The sequence below is a fragment of the Monodon monoceros genome, unplaced genomic scaffold (assembly GCF_005190385.1).
Source record: "Monodon monoceros isolate NGI ecotype Baffin Bay Population unplaced genomic scaffold, NGI_Narwhal_1 Super_Scaffold_8, whole genome shotgun sequence".
NCBI classification, from domain to species: domain Eukaryota; kingdom Metazoa; phylum Chordata; class Mammalia; order Artiodactyla; family Monodontidae; genus Monodon; species Monodon monoceros.
In genome coordinates this window covers 74,717,343-74,737,241 of record NW_021703785.1, presented here as the reverse complement: position 1 = coordinate 74,737,241, position 19,899 = coordinate 74,717,343, and the positions used below count along the sequence as shown (strand labels likewise).

The 19,899-nt window shown below is 43.4% G+C and overlaps 1 non-coding gene across 1 annotated transcript; it reads left to right on the top strand.

The window, feature by feature from the left end:
- The first annotated feature begins 3,333 nt into the window (after positions 1-3,333).
- Positions 3,334-3,440, top strand: LOC114888452. The gene has a single exon (XR_003791788.1). It is a non-coding gene; the product is annotated as a U6 spliceosomal RNA (small nuclear RNA).
- The last annotated feature ends 16,459 nt before the right edge of the window (positions 3,441-19,899 follow it).

Sequence of the window (19,899 nt, the reverse complement as noted above, 5' to 3'; positions counted from 1 at the left end):
GAAGAAATAACATCGATCCTTATCAAATCCTTCCAAAAAATTGAAGAGAAGGAAACACTTCTTAATTCATTCTATGAGGCTACCGTAATCTGATATCAAAGCCAGACAAGGACACTACAAGAAAAGAAAACTAAAGCTCCATATCATTTATGAACATTGATGCAAAAATAATACTAGCAAACTGAATTCGGATTTAAAGTTTTTAAAACTTTAAAATCAAAAGAATGAAGAGAAAAAAGCACTCCATCATCTCAATTGATATAGAAAAAGCACTTGACAAAATTCAACATCTCTTTATGATAAAAATAGTTGACAAGGTAAATTCCCTGTTGGTCCAGTGGTTAAGACTCTGTGCTCCCAATGCAGGGGGCCGGGGTTTGATCCCTGGTCAGGGAACTAGATCCTGCATGTCACAACTAAAAGAGGCCACATTCCGCAACAAAGATCGCACATGCAGCAACTAAGACCTGGTGCAGCCAAAAAAGAAAAAACGTTGATAAACTAGGAGTAGAAGGAAACTACCTCAACATAATAAAAGTCATTCATGAAAACCCCACAGCTAAATGGGGTTTTAACCCATCATACTTAAAACTTTTCCTCTCAAATCAGGAACAAGGCTTACAAACCGATTCAGGAAAGTAGTAGGACACAAAATCACACAAAAAAATCAGTTACTTTTCTATACACTAATAATAAGCAACCAAAAAAGGAAATTAAGAAACATAATTCCATTCACAAGAGCATCAAAGACGAATACAATGCTAAGGAATTAGGATTAACTTAACCAAGGAGATGAAAGACATACAATGAAAACTACATAATATTGCTGTGAGAAATTAAAGCAGACCCAAATAAATGGAAACATATCCTGTGTTCATTGGAAGACTTAATATTGTTAATGACAATATCACCCAAAGTGGTCTGCAGGCTCAATGCAATCTCCATCAAAATCCCAACAATGATTTTGCAGAAATAGAAAATCCATCCTGGGACCTCCCTGGCAGTCCAGTGGTTAAGATGCTACACTTCCATTGCAGCAGGTACAGGTTCGACCCCCGGTGGGGGAACTAAGATCCTGCATGCCACGCGGCCAAAAAAAAAGAAAAAAAGAAAGAAAGAAAGGAAAAGAAAAAGAAAATCCATCCTAAAATTCATATGGAATCTCCAGGGACCCCAAAGCCAAAGTCATCTTGAAAAAGAAGAAAGCTGGAGGAGAAAGCTGGAGGACTCACAGCTCCTAATTTCAAAACTTACTCTTAACTATAGTAATTAAAGTTGTGTGGTACTGGCTTAAAGACAGACCTATAAACAGTGGAATAAATAGCCCAGAAATAAGCCCTCCCCAGTGCTGTCAAGTGACTTACAGGGGTGCCAAGACCACCCCAGTAATATTTTAACAAACTTTTTATGACAAAATTCTTCCAAAATTGGTTTTAGTGGTGAGGGAAACCAGCATCCTGTGCTAGTTCCCCATCTTAACAGAAACGCGGGTATGATTTATTGACTTTTTCTAGCTCCTTTGCATCAAGAAAGCAGCAAGTTCAACTGCAGTCAATTTCTGATCACCCAAATGCTGATCTCTGCAACGCAAAACATTTTTGTCCATTTTGAGACACTCCTGGTTAACAAGATGCTAGCTTACTTCATTTCCTCAGGGGTTGTAGTATCTCCCCACAGTAGTTAGAGAGCATCTCAGAGGAGGGAATGACACCTCAGCTGTCAAGTGAAATCCCTTCTACATCAAGTTTCTTACCCCTGGGACCAAAGTCACGCTGCTTCTAGCCCAGCCATAAATAATGGCTGCTGGAGTGAGGTTTTCCTCATCAATTCTCTGGGCCAGAGTCGCTGCTCAGTAAACTGCTGCAATTTTCCTAATGTAGGATACAGAGGAACGACCTGGGAAGGGTTATCAAATAGTATACAAGTCTAGACGGTTTGTTCTAGAGTTCCTTTTCATTGAAATAAAAAATGACTATTAGCAAACACCAATTAGCTATGTGAACGGCAAGGGTTTTAACCTCTCTGTAACCCTTTTCAGCTTCTATGTCACTAATCAAAAAACATTATGAGGAGGGCTTCAAGAGAGTCTTTAAAATTCTAAGGAAATTCTAAGGAAATCTAACAAGTACAAATCATCTAAGGATGATTTGTACTTATTAGATGGAATGAGGGCTTCTCTAGCCAGCAACAATAAAGTTTTTGAAAATCTGTGTCTCTTCTACATCTTTTAATTAATTCTCAAAGTCCAATGTGTAAAGGATATAACATAGAAGAACTTCTCTGTAATGCTATTTTCTAAAGAGTAAACTTTATCACGAAGACGGTGTGTTTCAGGCTTTTCCAGAATTAACAGATTGTATCATATGTAATTTTTCCCATAAAATAACCTCATCACACGGATCTTAGAACATTTAGTGGTTTTGGTAGATATAATATTTTATTCTTGTCTGCTCATTTAATCATGGATTGTACTATTTAGAGGCTAATTTTTGCAGATAAGGGATTTTCTAAGTGAAGAAAAGGCATGCAATTTTTTCAAAAGAAGAGAAAGAACTTAAAAAGCATTGATTAGTAGTCAGTCAAGTAAGAGGTTTACAGTTTCTTTCCTAGAATCTACTAATTGCTATAATTTCTCAGATGTACTAGAAAAGGTTTTTTTTTTTTTGTCTGAGCAGCATATAGGATCTTAGTTCCCCAGCCAGTGATCAAACCCTCGCCCCCAGCAGTAGAAGCCCGGAGTCCTAACCACTGGCCCACCAGGGAAGTCTGGAAACCATTCTTTTAATGGTTTTAATTCTTTCAATTCTCTGAAACCATTCTTTTAATTAATAAATTAATTTATTTATTTTGGCCGCACCGGGTCTTGGTTGCGGCATGCGTACTCTTAGTTGTGGTGTGCGAGATCTAGTTCCCCAACCAGGGATGCAACCTGGCTCCTTGCATTGGGAGCTCGGGGTCTTACCCACCGGATCACCAGGGAAGTCGTCCCTGAAACCATTCTTTTGACATGCATCTTAACTATCCAGGGCCAGTATCCTGTTTTCTCCCTCCTGAATCCCCTCAGGGCACACCTTGGGATGGGAGTTGGGATGCCATCCCTGAGGGCTTTATGACCACAACGTCTTTTGTTTACTGATAGGACATTTTTTTGTCCACATGACCCAAGTTAATATTCCGCTTTGACAAAAGAAAAAATGCATTTGGATTAGCTTTAAAAAGTTTTCTCATAAATATTTGATTTAGTACATAAAATCTAATACCTATCTGAATTTTTGAAAATTAGTCTATATCTGTTTCTGTAGATTAGAGTCCTAAAGTTAGAATGAGAGATCATTGCTCATTTCAGCAGCACATGTACTAAAATTGGAACGGTACAGAGACGATTAGCATGGCTCCTGTGCAAGGATGACATGCAAATTTGTGAAGCGTTCCATATTTTTTTTAATTTTCAAAAAAAAGAATGAGATCATAGTATATGCAAATTTTACCTCTAACAGATATTTGTATTCATCTACCAGTTTGTATTCCAACTATTAGTACTTGAGATTAACTCTTTTTCTCATACTTCATCAGCACTGGTTTTTAACAGTTTTTATTGTTATTTAAGAAGCAAAAAATTGTAAGAAGTTAAAAATTGTAAGATTTTTGTTTCAGGATGCCTACTGCAGCGAAATTTGTGATTGTAAAAAAATTGAAAATACCCTAAGCAGTAATTAATATACAAATAATTACAAATTAGGGAATGTACTTATTGCAGAATATCTACTATTAGCCATGAAGAAGGAGGTGGAACTACAGGGTATTTCTCCCAAACTTAGGCAGTTCATATCCCGTGTGCCTCTCCTAAGTTCTTCACGTATATCAAAGCTTCCAACTCTCATTACAACCCCATGTAGACAGTACTATCATCATACCTAACTTGTGTTTAAAACAAAATTCACCTAAGTTTGGAGAGCTAATTGGCTTTATTCAAAGATTCATGAAGCAGGCAGCATCCCTTCTAGCAGATGGAAGGGCCCTCCGCAGAGCTGTACAGAATGGAAGGTTTTTATAAGCTGGAGGGTGGGGCAAGTAAGTCATTAGCAAAAGAAAAGAAAGGGTTATTTGGGGCCAGGACATCACTTTTTGGGATAAAGGACTGGGCAAGGGTTTTGTCATGCAGACTGCCTCTGCTTCCTCTTGGTTGGGGGGGGGGGGAGGGGCGGGGGTGAGGATGGTATTATTTCATTGGTGCCAACCAGAAAATTCCAAACTGGTTGGTTAAAATTACATTTCTGGGGAAGGTTGAAACTGTAATTAGGTTAGGTGTTAAATCTTGGCTTTAGCACAAGTGATGCCATTTTGGGCCTATGGTTTTTTCCTTTAACAATTACAAATAAGGGAACCAAGGCAGTACCACATAGCAGTACTGTAGACTACTAAGCAGCAATTAAAAAAGATTAGGTGGGGGCTTCCCTGGTGGCGCCGTGGTTAAGAACTTGCCTGCCAGTGCAGGGGACACGGGTTCGAGCCCTGGTCCGGGAGGATCCCACATGCCGTGGAGCAACTAAGCCCATGAGCCACAACTACTGAGCCCGTGAGCCACAACTACTGAGCCCGTGTGCCTAGAGCCCGTGCTCTGCAACAAGAGAAGCCACCACAATGAGAAGCCCGAGCACTGCAACGAAGAGTAGCCCCTGCTGCAACTAGAGAGAAAAGCACGTACAAAGACCCAATGTAGCCAAAAATAAATAGATAAATAAATAAATTTATATATATAAAAAAAGGATTAGGTGGACCTATTTGTACTGATCTGGAACGTGTCTGTACCATATCATTAACTGAAAAAGCCAATGTGAGAGTGATAAATGATACGATTCCATTTTAAATTTTAAGAGTATAAATGTTTATGTAAACATACCTGTGTAAGCATAGAATCAAATACAGAATATTATTCTATTAATAATTTGGACTTGAAAGATTTGTGAAGAGGGTTCCGACTGATATCTTAATGTCTAATTTACCTAATTTTAAAGGAAAGAAAGAAAAAAGAGGAGGAAGGAAAAGAAAGAAGGAAAAGAAAGAAGTGAAATAGGGTTCATCCTTGGGACCTCCCTGGCGGTCGAGTGGTTAAGACTCCATACTTCCAATGCAGGGGACGCGGGTTCGATTCCTGGTGGATCCCACGTGCTTCGTGCTAAAAAAAAAAAAAAAAAAAGAAAGTGTTCATCCTTAATGGTAAGCCAAAATTGGGTGCCACCATGGTTAAGCAGCTTTTTTCTTCCACGTAGTGATGGAGAGAAGAAAATTATTAACCTACTCAGAATTTGGAAGCGATTCAAAGCAAACGTGTCCCCTTAGTTTATTTAAACAAAGTCATTATAACCGTCTGATTATTACACGATCTGATATTTACTACATTACACACTGGTCACTACCGCACCAGCTTCCTCCCCATTCCCCACTTGCAATACTAACTGGCCTCCAGATTTTTTTCTGAAAACAACAAAAGATTTTGTTTCTTAAGCCAATTAGTTCCAAATAACTCTTACATCTTCACTTAGCTTTCCCGATGTTTCTGTAAGAGAGGCCCACTGGACTATATTGCAAATGGCTTGGGGCCATTTACTTTGTTTCAATTCAGTTTCTCTAGGTAGAACCAGACATTTTGTCAGTGCATTTGGGGATTACAGTGCATATTTCCCCAGAGACACGCTATAACCTATTCCCACTTTAAACTCTAGGACATGCCCTATATTAGGAACATTTTTATGAACTATATAATAGAAATAAATTAGTAAGTATATGTTCTGCATCTATAGTTACAACACGCATGGGAATACAAAGATAAATAACCTATCATTCCTGCCCCCCAAGAGAACAGGGAGAAGACCTGTAGACAACAAATATTTCCACCTACGTTACAGTATTTTCTTCGCTGTAGCAAAGTTCTGCGGAAGAGGAGGGGAAAAGGGTAAGGGAAATTCGACAGAGGAAGTAATGTTTCAGCTGGACCTTCAAACAACAGCCTTTAAACTTGTGCTCACATACTTTCTAGAAAGATTTTGATGAAATATAAACCCTTTTACACATATAACGTGACATCTAACATAATTTCTGTGTAGTGCAAATATGTCCATTAAAAATACAAATCTTAAATCACTTTTATTAATGTGTTCAATGGCATCTAAATACTGTATTGTCAGGCTTCCCTGGTGGTGCAGTGGTTAAGAATCCACCTGCCAATGCAGGGGACGCGGGTTCGAGCCCTGGTCCAGGAAGATCCCACATGCCGCGGAGCTGCTAAGCCCGTGAGCTACAACTACTGAAGCCCGTGCTCCCTAGAGTCCGTGAGCCACAACTACTGAGTGCGCATGCCACAACTACTGAGGCCTGCGTGTTCTAGAGCCCATGCTCCGCAACAAGAGAAGCCACCGCAATGAGAAGCCCACGCACCACAATGAAGAGGAGCCCCTGCTCGCCGCAACTAGAGCAAGCCCGCGCACAGCAACGGAGACCCAACGCAACCAAAATAAATAAATAAAAAAAAATTTAAAAAGTACATGAACAAGAAATTCTTCAGTAGTAGGAAATTTTACATGATTCGTTCTTCTTGCTTGAACTTCATTTCCTTTCTACTTCCCCCATAGAATTTTATCCTAGTGTAATATATATTTGTTCTTAAAAGTCTGCTGGCAATCATCCTATGATATTGCTCTGCAACAAAAATATGTAAATAAGTTTTCATTGAAAAATTTCTAGGCCCATAAAGCTAAGTGTTAGACATTTTTTAATCAATGAAATATGAATTACATTGCTAACTTTGATTAAACTGACACAAGGTACTATGCACTTCAATTAATAATGTATAAAAAGTAGAATTTTATAGAAACTCTTACTTAAGGTATTTTTTAATTCCCTTTTTGATTTCCTCGTTGACCCACTGGGTTTTTTTAGTCGCATGTTGTTTAGTCTCCACGTAATGATTTTTTCCCCATTTCTTTTTCTGTGGTTGACTTCCAGCTTCATGTTGTTGTGGTCAGAGAAGATGCTTGGCCACAGGGAAGATGGCGCCAAGGACCACGCAGCGCACGACCCAGTGGCCAGGGGATGGGGCCCGCGGCTCTGTAGGTGCCTCGAGCTCTCACAGATGGGGTGCTGTTCGGGCCACTAAGACCAGGACGATGCAGAGCAAGAAAGCTGACCCCAGGAGCCTGCTTCTTTCCCTCACGTCCTCTGCTTCCCCGGCCAGCATTAAACTCACAGCATCCAGGGCAGAGGGGATCCACTGTGGCCACCAAGCAGGGAAGAAGGGACAGGTGTCAGCACGGGACAAAGGGTCCTGTGGTCCACCATGGGTGGCGTGGGAGGCCTGCGAGACACCCAGGAGGAGGATCATTCCTCCCAGTGATCCCTGTGAAAAGGGGCGGCGAGACATATCACTCGGGCCTGCAGTCTGATCCTGAACGAAGTCTTTCGGTATGAGACGAAGTTTCTAGCGCTTCGTTACGTCCCTGGGCTGAACAGCAGAACTCTGCCCACACCTCCGCCCCGGCTCCAGAGGACGGCCAACCCCCGGACCGCCTGGACGGATCCAGGAGCCGCGGAAAGGCCTTCTACTCTCTACCCTCCTGCGGGAAGGCGGACCCAGAAGACCGTCCTGACGGCGCTCCCAGCGCAGCAGGCCCGGGGGCCGCAGCTCCGGGGGCAGGACTGGGTGGGCAATGACCCAGCGCCGGGCAGGGGGCGTGAGGGAGAGGATCGAGGGCTCAACAAGCAGGCCGAGGTCGGGGGATGGCACCGTCCATCGCCCTCACCTGATATCCAGCCGCTCACCGCGGGTCGGCCCCCGGCCCGGGCCCCAGGAGGCTCTGCAGCCACCGCCCACCGGCCGGCCCCCCACCGGCCCCCGCGGAGCTCGTTCCCCCCAACCCCGCCCCCGGCCGGCCCCCGCCTCCCTCCCCGGCCGCGGCCCGGACCCCAGGCCTCCCCAGAGGGGCTCCCGCCCCGCGGCGCGCGCCGGCCGGGGGTCTCTAGAGCCCGAGGCCCCTCTCCCGAGCCCGGCCTCCCGCCCTCCACCGGCACGTTTCCGAAACGGGCCGAGGCTGCACAGTCACCTCGGGCCCCGCTGCTGCAGCCGGTCCGCGCCCGGGAAGCAGGCTGCGGGACGCGAGCTCCCCGGGGCCGGCCTCGTCCGCGGCTTCGCGCTCCCGCACCTGCACGGCGGCTGCCGCTCTGCCCTCGGGCTGCGCAGCCTGCCTCGCGCTTCTCGCATCGCGTCTGCTGGCTGCCCCTCGGCCCCCTCCTCAGCCGGCGGGGGGACGTCCGGCGGGGCCTGCGGCGGGGGCTGCGCCTTGCAGGCGGGGGCCCGTGTGTCCTAGGGTGGGACTGGGAGCCCTGCCCCACTGGCCACCCAAAGACCCGCGCCACGCCCGTCAGGTCCCGCCGGCCCAGGTCTTTTTCCGGGACACCGGCAGCTGGGCGACGATAGATAGACAGATACATGGATAGTTAGATAGATACCTGGGCAGCTGAGTGATCCTGTATATACACCTGGGCAGTTGGCGACGATAGAAAGATAGATAGATAGATAGATAGTTAGATACCTGGGCAGCTCGGTTAACTGAAAAACACATAAAACAAAAACAAAATGAAAGAAAGAACGCTTCAAGGTTATTTCTAATATTATAAAGAACTATTACGGTATTATATGAAAATAATTAAATTGGAAAAACAGAACTTGGACAGCTTTGAAATTAGTTACAAATAACAGTCATTTATTTGTATTCAGAAGCATTAATGTATTCCTAACAGCTGTTTTTCCAAGTTTGTGGAAAAAGAAAGTAAAAAGCACTCATAAGTAGATCGCTCAATAACGTTTTACTTACAAAAGTTTGGACTATATTTCTTTCCAAAATCCAGTCAATTCAAATTAGGATTACTTTCTTGTTCTCCTATCAGCTGCTCTTCTTGATAGATAGATTTTTGTGTGTGTGAATCTTCTCTTTTCTTGAGCAAAAATTTTTTTTTTGCGGTACGCGGGCCTCTCACTGTTGTGGCCTCTCCCATCGCGGAGCACAGGCTCCGGACGCGCAGGCTCAGCGGCCATGGCTCACGGGCCCAGCCGCTCCGCGGCATGTGGGATCTTCCCGGACCGTGGCACGAACCCGTGTCCCCTGCATCGGCAGGCGGACTCTCAACCACTGAGCCACCAGGGAAGCCCTCTTGAACAAAATTGATCAGATTTGCTAACACTTCAATATCAGAAAGTCTTTGCGTCTAAACTTTAAACTAGCTTCTAAGTTTTTTTTGTTTTGTTTTGTTTTTTAATTTTGTTGGCCACGCAGTGCGGCTTGTAGGATCAACAGTGGCAGCCTGGAGTCCTAACCACTGGACCGCCAGGCAAGTCCCTCCTAAGTCTCAGAAGTGACTTTCAGTGTGCATTTGTGCCCCGCACCCTTCTATCTCAGTGCAACCTACTGACTGCTCTACCTCCCTGCTGAGGCCAGCAGCATCAATTCTTGCCCAGACCACATATCAGCTTCCCAAATTCTGCTCTTGCTGCCCTCGAGCCATCCTCCACAAAGTGGCCAGGGTTATCCGCTTAACATTCACATCATACTGTATCACTTTTTCACTTAAAAATCCTCTTTATGGCTTCTCCAGGCACGAAAAGAAAATTCAGACTCTTCAGCACGGCCTACAAAACCCTCCTTGAACTGCTCTTGCTGGGCACTGCCTGCTCAGGAGGTGTCACTGCTTCCCTTGGTCCGCTACGCTCCACCCTGTTCATCTCCACTTCTTAGGATGGGTTTAATTCTTGCTTTGCTGGCAGTCTAGAACAATATTCCCCTTGTTATTCTAATGGCTGCTCCTAGGGCAGATCTCAATTTAAATGTTACTTGCTCAGAAAGGTCTCCCACGATCAGTAGCACAGGTCTCCACTGATATTCCCTATTAAGAAGCTCTGTTTAATTCCTTCCTAGCACTCAACGGTAATTATTTTATTCATATTCATTTTCATTCATTTTAGTGTTTGTCAGATGTTTCTAATCGAGTGTAGACTATACTCTCTATGAGGCTAGGGATTATATCTGTCTTATTCACTGTTCTGTCCCTTGAACTCTTATCATAGTACCTGGCATAACTCAGTTAACATTTGTGGAATGAACGAACATCAAAGATCTGAGGGACTTCCCTCGTGGCTCAGTGGATAATAAGAGTCCACACTCCCAGTGCAGGGGGACCAGATTCAATCCCTGGTCAGGGAACTAGATCCCACACACATGTTGCAACTAAGAGTTCTCATGCCACAACTAAGGAGCCCGCGTGCCGCAACTAAGACCCGGTGCAACCAAATAATAAATTAATTAATTTTTAAAAATCTTAAAAGTTCCACACAATGCTAATAACATGACTAATTTTTGTTACTACCACTAAGCGTTAGGGTTGTTTTTTTTTTTTCATTTTATTGAAGTACAGTTGATTTACAATGTTGTGTTAATTTCTGCTGTACAGCAAAGTGACTCAGTTACACATATATATATTCTTTTTCATATTCTTTTCCATTATGGTTTATCACAAGATATTGAATATAGTTCCTGTGCTATACAGTACCACTAAGCATTAGCTGATAAAACTTTTCTGTCTTATCATGCTTGATGACTCTAACCCTGATTACAATTCTTATTTATTACATTTAAAAAATGACAATTGAATTCAAAATTAGTTTCTTATCGACATAGATATGGTGTCTCAAAAGTATTTCCCACAAACCGTTTTATATCACATCACACATAAAAAATAAGCATGTCTTCTTCTTTTTTAAAAAATTTTGCTACCTGTCATGAGTATGCAGTCATTCCGGGTCCCACTTTTCCATGGATAGATCCTTGGACATGATTTCTGTTTTAGGGGTAGAGGAAAGCCAAAGCGCAAGTCTTCTGTAGCTACATATTAGTCTCCACTGTATGCATCTCATCTTAAAATCTTTTTACTTATCTGACAACAACAAAACAGAGATGACGGTTCTATTCTCAATGACGATTTTTTTTAAACAGGTTTTTTTTCTTTATTTTTATTTTTGGCTGCCTTGGGTCTTCATTGCTGCTTGCGGGCTTCCTGTAGTTGTGGTGCAGGGGCTTCTCATTGCGGTGGCTTCTCTTGTTGCGGAGCATGGGCTCTAGGCATGCAGGCTTCAGTAGTTGTGGCACATGGGTTCAGTAGTTTTGGCTCATGGGCTCTAGAGAGCAGGCTCAATAGTTGTGGCGCGCTGGCTTAGTAGTTGTGGCTCGCGGGCTCTAGGGCGCAGGCTCAGTAGCTGTGGTGCACGGGCTTAGTTGCTCCGCAGCATGTGGGATCTTCCCGGACCAGGGCTCGAACCCGTGTCGCGTGCATTGGCAGGCGGATTCTTAACCACTGCGCCACTAGGGAAGTCCTCAATGATGATTTTATTCTTCTAGATATCACCAGTTTTTTACTGGATCTCTTCTTCACTTCTAATAAGATATATTTTTTATCGGTGATATAAATATTTGAAAACATTCTGTGGGAAAATATTGATACATCAAAATGTTAACAATGTAAAATAGCAAGGAGAGACCACTACACACCTATTAAGTGGTGAGACTGCAAAACACTGACAGCACCAAATGCCGATGAAGATGTAGACACCAGGAACTCTCATCATTACCAGTGGAAATGCAAAAGTTCACTTTGATCCATGGTATTTATCCAAATGAGTTGTAAATATGTCCATACAAAAACCTGAACATGGATGTTTACAGGAGCTTTATTCATAACTGCCAAAAACTTGGAAGCAACCAAGATGCCCTTCTGTGGGTGAATGGATAAATAAACTGTGGTGCATCCAGACGATGGAATATTACTCAGCGCTAAAAAGAAGTGAGCTGTCAAGCCAAAAAAGCCATGGAGGAATGTTAAATGCTTACTGCTTAGTGGAGAAAGTCAATCTGAAAAGGCTGTTTACCCAGCCTTTGGAATCATAGTATGATTCCAAGTATAAGACATTTTGGAAAATATAAAACTATAGACCTTTTCACTAAAGGTCAGGGATTGGCACAAGTTACGAGGATGGAGTTCCATAGGTGGAACACAGAGGATTTTTAGGGCAGGAAACCATTCTTATGATGGTATAATGTTGGGTACATGCTATCATGTGTTTGTTAAAACTCACAGAATGTACAACATTGAGAGTGAACCCTAGTGTAACCTATGGACTTGGAGTAAGTATGTTGTGTCAATGTGGGTTCATCCACATTGACACAACAAATGCACCACTTTGGGACTTCCCTGGTGGCACAGTGGATAAGACTCCACGCTCCCAATGCAGGGGGCACGGGTTCGATCCCTGGTCAGGGAACTAGATCCCACATGCATGCTGCAACTAAGGAGCCCACGTGTTGCAACTAAGGAGCCCACCTGCAGCAACTAAAACCCCATGAAACCAAATAAATAAATACTTAAAAAAAAAAACAAAAACAAATGCACCACTTTGGTGGACATTGTTGATAGTGGGGTGGGCTGTACATGTGTAGGGGCAGTGGGTACATGGGAACTCTGTACTTCCTGCTCAATTTTGCTGTGAACCTAAAACTGCTAAAAAAAAAAAAAAAGGTCTGTTAAAAAAAATGTTACCAATAGCCATCCTTGGGTAAAGAATTACAGGTAATTTTCTTTTTCTTTTGCACTTTTTGCACAGGTTTTCCAAGTTTTGTTGTTGTTATTGTTTGTGTTTTGCTTTTGCCACTGACTGTGAATTTATTAACTATGGAAGTAGGAAAAATATTTTTAAAAGTCAGTATGCTAAATTCAAAACTGTTAGACTTGCTTAATTTTAGGTTTTAATCTCTTAGAGAATAATAGCTACCTAGTAGAGAAACTCAAAAAAAAAAAGTTGATAATATAAGGAACACTTAAATGGGCAAAAATTAAGCTTTAAATCATTATTTTCAGCTTATGATTTTATAAAAACCATAGAATTTAATTACTGGAGAGAACCTCCATAATCACTGGATATAATTTTCTTTGTAAAAATTTGCTTCTGGTTGCAGTCAGGACCTCTAAAGCTCAGAAGGCACTTGGGTGGGCAATGCTGCCTGCGAGATAAAATGAGAAACCTGGTGGGTCCTTGTACTCAAGTGTGAAACAGGTAAGGTGGAGCGAAGAATATAGTTAAGAACATAGTGGTATGGGACTTCCTTGGCAGTCCAGTGGTTAAGACTTCGTGCATCCGATGCAGAGGGTGTAGGTTCGATCTCTGGTTGGGAAACAAAGATCCTGCAAGCAGCATGGTGTGGCCAAAAAAAAAAAATATATATATATACATACATATATATATATACACACACACACACATATATGTATATATATATATATATATACACACACATATATAGTGGTAAACATTGGATTATTTAATAATAAAAAAGCCACAGGAACTGAGAGGAAGGCAACCTTCATAATAAGTTAGGATAGTGAGGGGGGCTGGAGGAGACACTGGGATCCTGAGGGATGAGAAGGCTGTGAAGATAAAAGTGGACTTTACTTCAAGAGCATATTATGCACAATTCCCTTATTTTATTGAAGGAGAAACTGAGGCTCCAGAAGGTCCAGGGTCACAGAGCTGATGAATGGTGCAGTCACATCAATGTCCGTTCTGCATTCTCTTCCAGCTCATTACAACGCTTGTCCAGAGACTTGCTCATCAGCTGCACTTCAGCCTCATCAAATGTAATGCAGTTTTTTAGGAAGGAATAAGTATTTCATATATTAGGAAGAATGGCAACTTAAATCTCTATGTTTTAAAAAATGAGTTTTTCAACCTATAGTTCATTCCAGACTACTCTCAGTGTTCAGTATCATCTTTTGTTTTCACTTCTGTTTTAGAATCTGAATTTATCCATGATTTGCTTTCTCTAGAATAATGTTTTTCAAACCACAGTTTGTAAGCCATGTAGTCAACTTGGTGGGCTGGAACCACTGTTCATTAAAAAACAAACAAATAAACAAAAAACAAAACAAAAAACAGTATAGACTAGATCTAAATAGATTAGAATAGAAAATATTAAAATCCATCTAAGATAATAAATGAAACAATTCTATGAAACTTTTGATTCAGATATGTAATTATGTACGAAGGTGGGTTTGCACTATGTCTCCATGTATAATATATATCCTAGTGATTGTCATGATCAAAAAATTTCATAACCCCTAGCCACAGCAATCAGGCAAGAAAAAGAGATAAAAGGAATACAAATTGGAAAGGAAGAAGTAAAACTGTCACTGTTTGCAGATGACATGATACTGTACATAGAAAATCCTAAAGATGCCACCAGAAAACTGGGAGAGCTCATCAAATGAATTTGGTAAAGTTGCAGGATACAAAATTAATATATAGAAATCTGTTGCATTTCTATACACTAACAACGAACTATCAGGAAGAGAAGTTAAGAAAACAATCAAAACAATCTTGAGAAAGAAGAACAGAGCTGGAGGAATTATGCGTCCTTACTTCAGACTATACTACAAAGCTACAGTAATCAAAACAGTATGGTGCTGGCACAAAAACAGATGCATAGATCAATGGAACATAATAGAGAGCTCAGAAATAAACCCACACACTTATGAACAATTAATCTATGACAAAGAGACAGGAATAAACAATAGAGAAAAGACAGTCTGTTCAATAACTGTTGCTGGGAAAACTGGACAGTTACATGTAAAAGAATGAAATTGAGGGCTTCCATGTTGGTGCAGTGGTTGAGAGTCCACCTGCTGATGCAGGGGACACGGGTTCGTGCCCCGGTCCGGGAAGATCCCACATGCCGCGGAATGGCTGGGCCTGTGAGCCATGGTTGCTGAGCCTGTGCGTCCAGAGCCTGTGCTCCGCAATGGGAGGGGCCACAACAGTGAGAGGCCCGCGTATCGCAAAAAAAAAAAAAAAAAAAAGAAATTGAAACATTTTCTCACACTATATAAAAAAATGAACTCAAAATGGATTAAAGACCTAACTGTAAGACTAGAAACCATAAAACTCCTGTAAAAAACATGGTCAGGAAAGTCTTTGACATAAATGGTAGCAATAGTCTTTTGAGTCTGTCTCCTAAGGCAAAGGAAACAAAAGCAAATACAATGGGACCTAATTAAACTCAAAAGCTTTTGCACAGCAAAGGAAACCATCAACAAAATGAAAAACCTACTGAATGGGAGAAAATATTTGCGTATGATATGACTGATAAGGGGTTATTATCCAAAATATATAGACAGCTCATACAGCTCAATATTAAAAAAAACAAACAACCTGATAAAAAAAAAAGTGAGCAGAAAAGTGGGGGAGTGATAAATTGGGAGATTGGGATTGACATATACACACTATATAGAAAATAGATAACTAATAGGGACCTACTGGGAACTCTACTCAACACTCTGTAATGACCTAAATGGGAAAAGAATCTAAAAAAGAATCTAAAAAAGAATGCATATATGAATATGTATAACTGATTCACTTTGCTGTACAGCAGAAACTGATGCAACATTGTGAATGAACTGTACTCCAATAAAAATTAATTTAAAAAAAGTGGGCAGAAGATCTGAATAGACATTTTTCCAAAGAAGACTTACAGTGGGCCAACAGGCACACAAAAAGATGCTTAACATTGCTAATCACTAGAGAAATGCAAATCAACATCACAATGTGATATCACTTCACACCTGCCAGAATGGCTACCAATCACGTGGAGAAAAGGGAACACTTGTACACTGTTGGTGGGAATGTAAACTGGTGCAGTCACTGTGGAAAACAGCATAGAGGTTCTTCAAAAAATTAACATATGCCAGGGCTTCCCTGGTGGCACAGTGGTTAAGAATCCACCTGCCAATGCAGGGGACATGGGTTCGAGCCTTGGTCTGGGAGGATCCCACACGCCATGGAGCAACTAAGACCGTGCGCCACAACTACTGAGCCTGTGCTCTAGAGCCCACAAGCCACAACTACTGAGCCCGTTCACCTAGAGCCCATGCTCCACAGTGAGAAGCCACAGCAATGAGAAGCCCGTGCGCCACAACGAAGAGTAGCCTCCACTCGCCGTAACTAGAGAAAGTCCGCGTGCAGCAACAAAGACCCAATGCAGCCAAATAAATAAATTTATTTAAAAAAAATTAACATATGCCTAAAATCACCCAGCTCGTTGTGGGTAAAGCAAGTTCAAGCTAGGGCAGCCTGCCTCCTAAGCTGTTATATTGCATCTCAATTACTGGTGAGCTCTTGGTTTCCAAAAATACAATTGTACCTAACACTTATTTGTATTGAGGTATAATTGACATATAATATTATATTAATTTCAAGTGTAAAACATAATGACTTGATATATGTATACATTGTGATGATCACCAAAGTAACTCTAGCTAACATTATGACCATACAGTTACAATTTTTTTTCTTCTGATGAGGAATTTTTTAATTAAAAAAAAATATTTATTAATTTGGCTGCTCCGGGTCTTCATTGTGGCATGCGGGACCTTTCGTTATGGCATGCGAGTTCTTAGTTGTGGCATGTGGGACCTAGTTCCCTGACCAGGGATCGAACCTGGGCCCCCTGCCTTGGGATCATGGAGTCTTAGCCACTGGACCACCAGGGAAGTCCTGTGATGAGAACTTTTAAGATCTACTCTCTTAGCAACTTCTAATATTTGTATATTGCTTTCCTAGGAGTTATTTGGTCCTTACAACACTGCATTACCATATATTATAAATGGCTAAACTGAGCCTTAGAAGATAACTTGCTCAAGGGTTTGAGTGGCCAAACAAGTATTTGAAATGCAAGTCCTCTGCTCAAGACTTCATGTTGCCTTCCTGCAAAGCTTAGTATGCTTTTGTGATTAGTACAGAATAACTCCACACACACACATACACACACACAATTTTAGTAACAGACTTATCAAGTTATAATTCCGTACCATACAATTCATCCACTCAAAGTGAACAATTCCATAGTTTTTAATATATTCAGAGTTGTCCAATCATCATTACAATCAATTTGCTCCAAAAAGACACTCCATACACTTTAGCTATAACTCCTCACCTCCCTAGGCCTAGGGAACTAATATTCTACTTCCTATTTCTATAAATTTGCCTCACCTGGATAATTCACACAAATGGAATCATACAATGTATGGTGTTTTGTGTCTGGCTTACTTCCTTTAGCATCATGTCTTCAAGGTTCACCCATGTGGCAGCCTGTGTCAGAACTTCATGCCTTGTTATTGCTGAATAATATTCCATTGTATGGATCTACCAGATTTTGTTTATGCATTCATCAGTTAATGGACATTTGGGTTGTTTCTACCTTTTGGAAATTATGAATAGTTCTGTTGTGAACATTCAAATAATTATTTTTATAAGTACTTTTCTATATAATTAAGTGTAGTTTTTCTTTAAATTATGACACAAAACTTTTTTTTTCCCCAGCTTTCAACTCTCAGCTAAAATTCTCCCTGATATCATGTAGGTAACCCAGTGAACATTTTCATGCACAAATGGATTTGAATGAATACAAAATGTGACTAATATATACTACAGTAATTATTAGTCTTGTTAATTAATTATAAAACATCAATAATTTCATAATTAGTAGCAGTATAGAGCTTCCTTAAATTGAACAGCACGCAGCAATCCAATCTATCACTGAAGTCTATGACAGAGCTTATTTGGAAGTACCTCTACTTAAGCCTTCTAACTAACTATAAATTCAATGAAGAGAAGTTACTGCAACAGTACATGGTGACAGAAAAGGGATGGTACTGTAAGTTTTCACGGAGTGATTACAGTGTTGCCCTGCATTTGGTAACAGGGGACATTTCTGTTGTGAAGATACTGACATCGAGAATGTCAATGTAGAACAGTACTGTGTAATACACAGAGTCTTACAAGGATATCTTGTTTTATCAAAAATTGAAAAAATTTATAATTAAGAAATAAAATGCAGAAAAATAAACGATGCCATTTTGAGAAAATGGTTTTAAATACATATTGGACATCCTCCAATTTAAATAAAGAGCAGTATATTTATTGCATTTAGCCATAGGTGTGAGGACTACTTGATTGTTTTATTCATAATGAATCTCACTTTCTACTAGACTATGCTAAGTGGCATCTCTATAAAGTCAGTCTTTACTGAGAACTTCATGGATAACTTCATTAAAAAGTTCACGTTGACTTACTTCACTCTGTATGACAGGCTCTAGGTCCATCCACCTTGCTACAAATAGCTCAATTTCGTTTCTTTTTATGGCTGAGTAATAGTCCATTGCATATATGTGCCACATCTTCTTTAACCATTCATCTGTCGATGGACACTTAGGTTGCTTCTATGTCCTGGCAATTGTAAAGAGTGCTGCGATGGAACATTGTGGTGGGAAGCTGCTGCATAGCACAGGGAGATCAGCTCGGTGCTTTGCGACCACCTAGAGGGGTGGGATAAGGAGGGTGGGAGACGCAAGAGGGAGGGGTTATGGGGATAAATGTATGCATATAGCTGATTCACTTTGTTATACAGCAGAAACCAACACACCAGTGTTAAGCATTATACTAAAGATGTAAAAAAAAAAGTTCATGCTGTTCACCATCGTGTTGAACTTTAAAGTGTAACAACACCCGTCTATTTACGAGTAGGCAATCCTGAAATCTGGGTCCACTTTATCCATCCATTTACTCCCCAACATCGTCGGCTGCAGTCCCACCGACGGCCGCCAGGGCGGCCTCCCCGCTCGCCTCCTACGTGGAACCTCGGGACCCGCACAGCCCGTGACGTGCGCCCGGGACATAGGTGTAGACGGCGAACAAAAGCCGAGTCCTGCCGCCCAGGTGGCTCCTTGGTCGCAACTCGCCCGGCCCGACCGGGCCCAGCCCGGCCGGCACCTGCGTTCCCTCCCGCCACGGGGACGGCCCGTCCGCCTCGGGGCCAACGAGGGCAGAGGCCCAGGGGCTGGGACGCGGCGGCCCCGCCGGGGGCGGCCCAGCCCTTCCGACAGGCGGGCGCCCGGCTCGGGGACCCGTAGCCGCCTCCATCTTGGCCAGCGGAGGCGGGAGCGGCGTCCGGCCCGGGCCCGTCGCGCCGGCCGGGGCCAGGTGCGGAGCCGGCAACGGGCGCCGTCCCGGCGGCCGGGCGGCGGGGCCCAGCCCGGGCTTCCCGGGACGAGTCGGAGTTGCCCCCAGTTCCCCCCGCGGCCCCGACAAGATGGAGGACGTAGTCTCCTCCCGCAGCCATGACGGGAGCGAGGGACGCCTCCCCACGGGGCTGAGGCGAGGGGAAGCGCTTCCAGCCTTCGGAGCGCGCGGGCCCCCCTGCCGCCGGCCTCCCGGCCCCCGGCTCCCGCCCGCGTCGCCGTAGCCCCTGCCCGCTCGGCCCTCACGGGGCTCCCAGACACTGGACAGGGAGGGCGTGGGGGACATCGAGGCCGTGGCGCTCCTCGGGCGGCGTCGCTCGCGGCCGCTGCAGGGTCAGGCGGCCCGGCTTAGGCCCTCGGGCCGCCCGGCCCCGATAGCTCTCTGCCCCCAGGGGCCGAGCCGAGGCGGGTGCGGCGGGCACAGCACTCAGCGGCCCGACCCTGACGGGCCGGGCCGGAGTGGGGGCGGGGAAGGGGGGGAAATGGAGGTGCGGGGGTGTGGCCTACGCCTGAAGGACAGGACGTCGGACCACCCCCTCGAGGGGGGGGTCCTGAAGGAAGGCGGACGCAGCCAATGGGCGTGCTCGAGGCCCCTGGCCCGCCCTCCCCGGCCGCCAGTGAGGGCATCGGGGGCGGGGCTTGCCGGGCCGGGCCGCGCCGCCGCGGCCGCAGCCTCCGCCTACTCACCAGCGCTAAAGCCGGGACTGGACCGAGCGGAGTTGCGCGTGTTGCCGA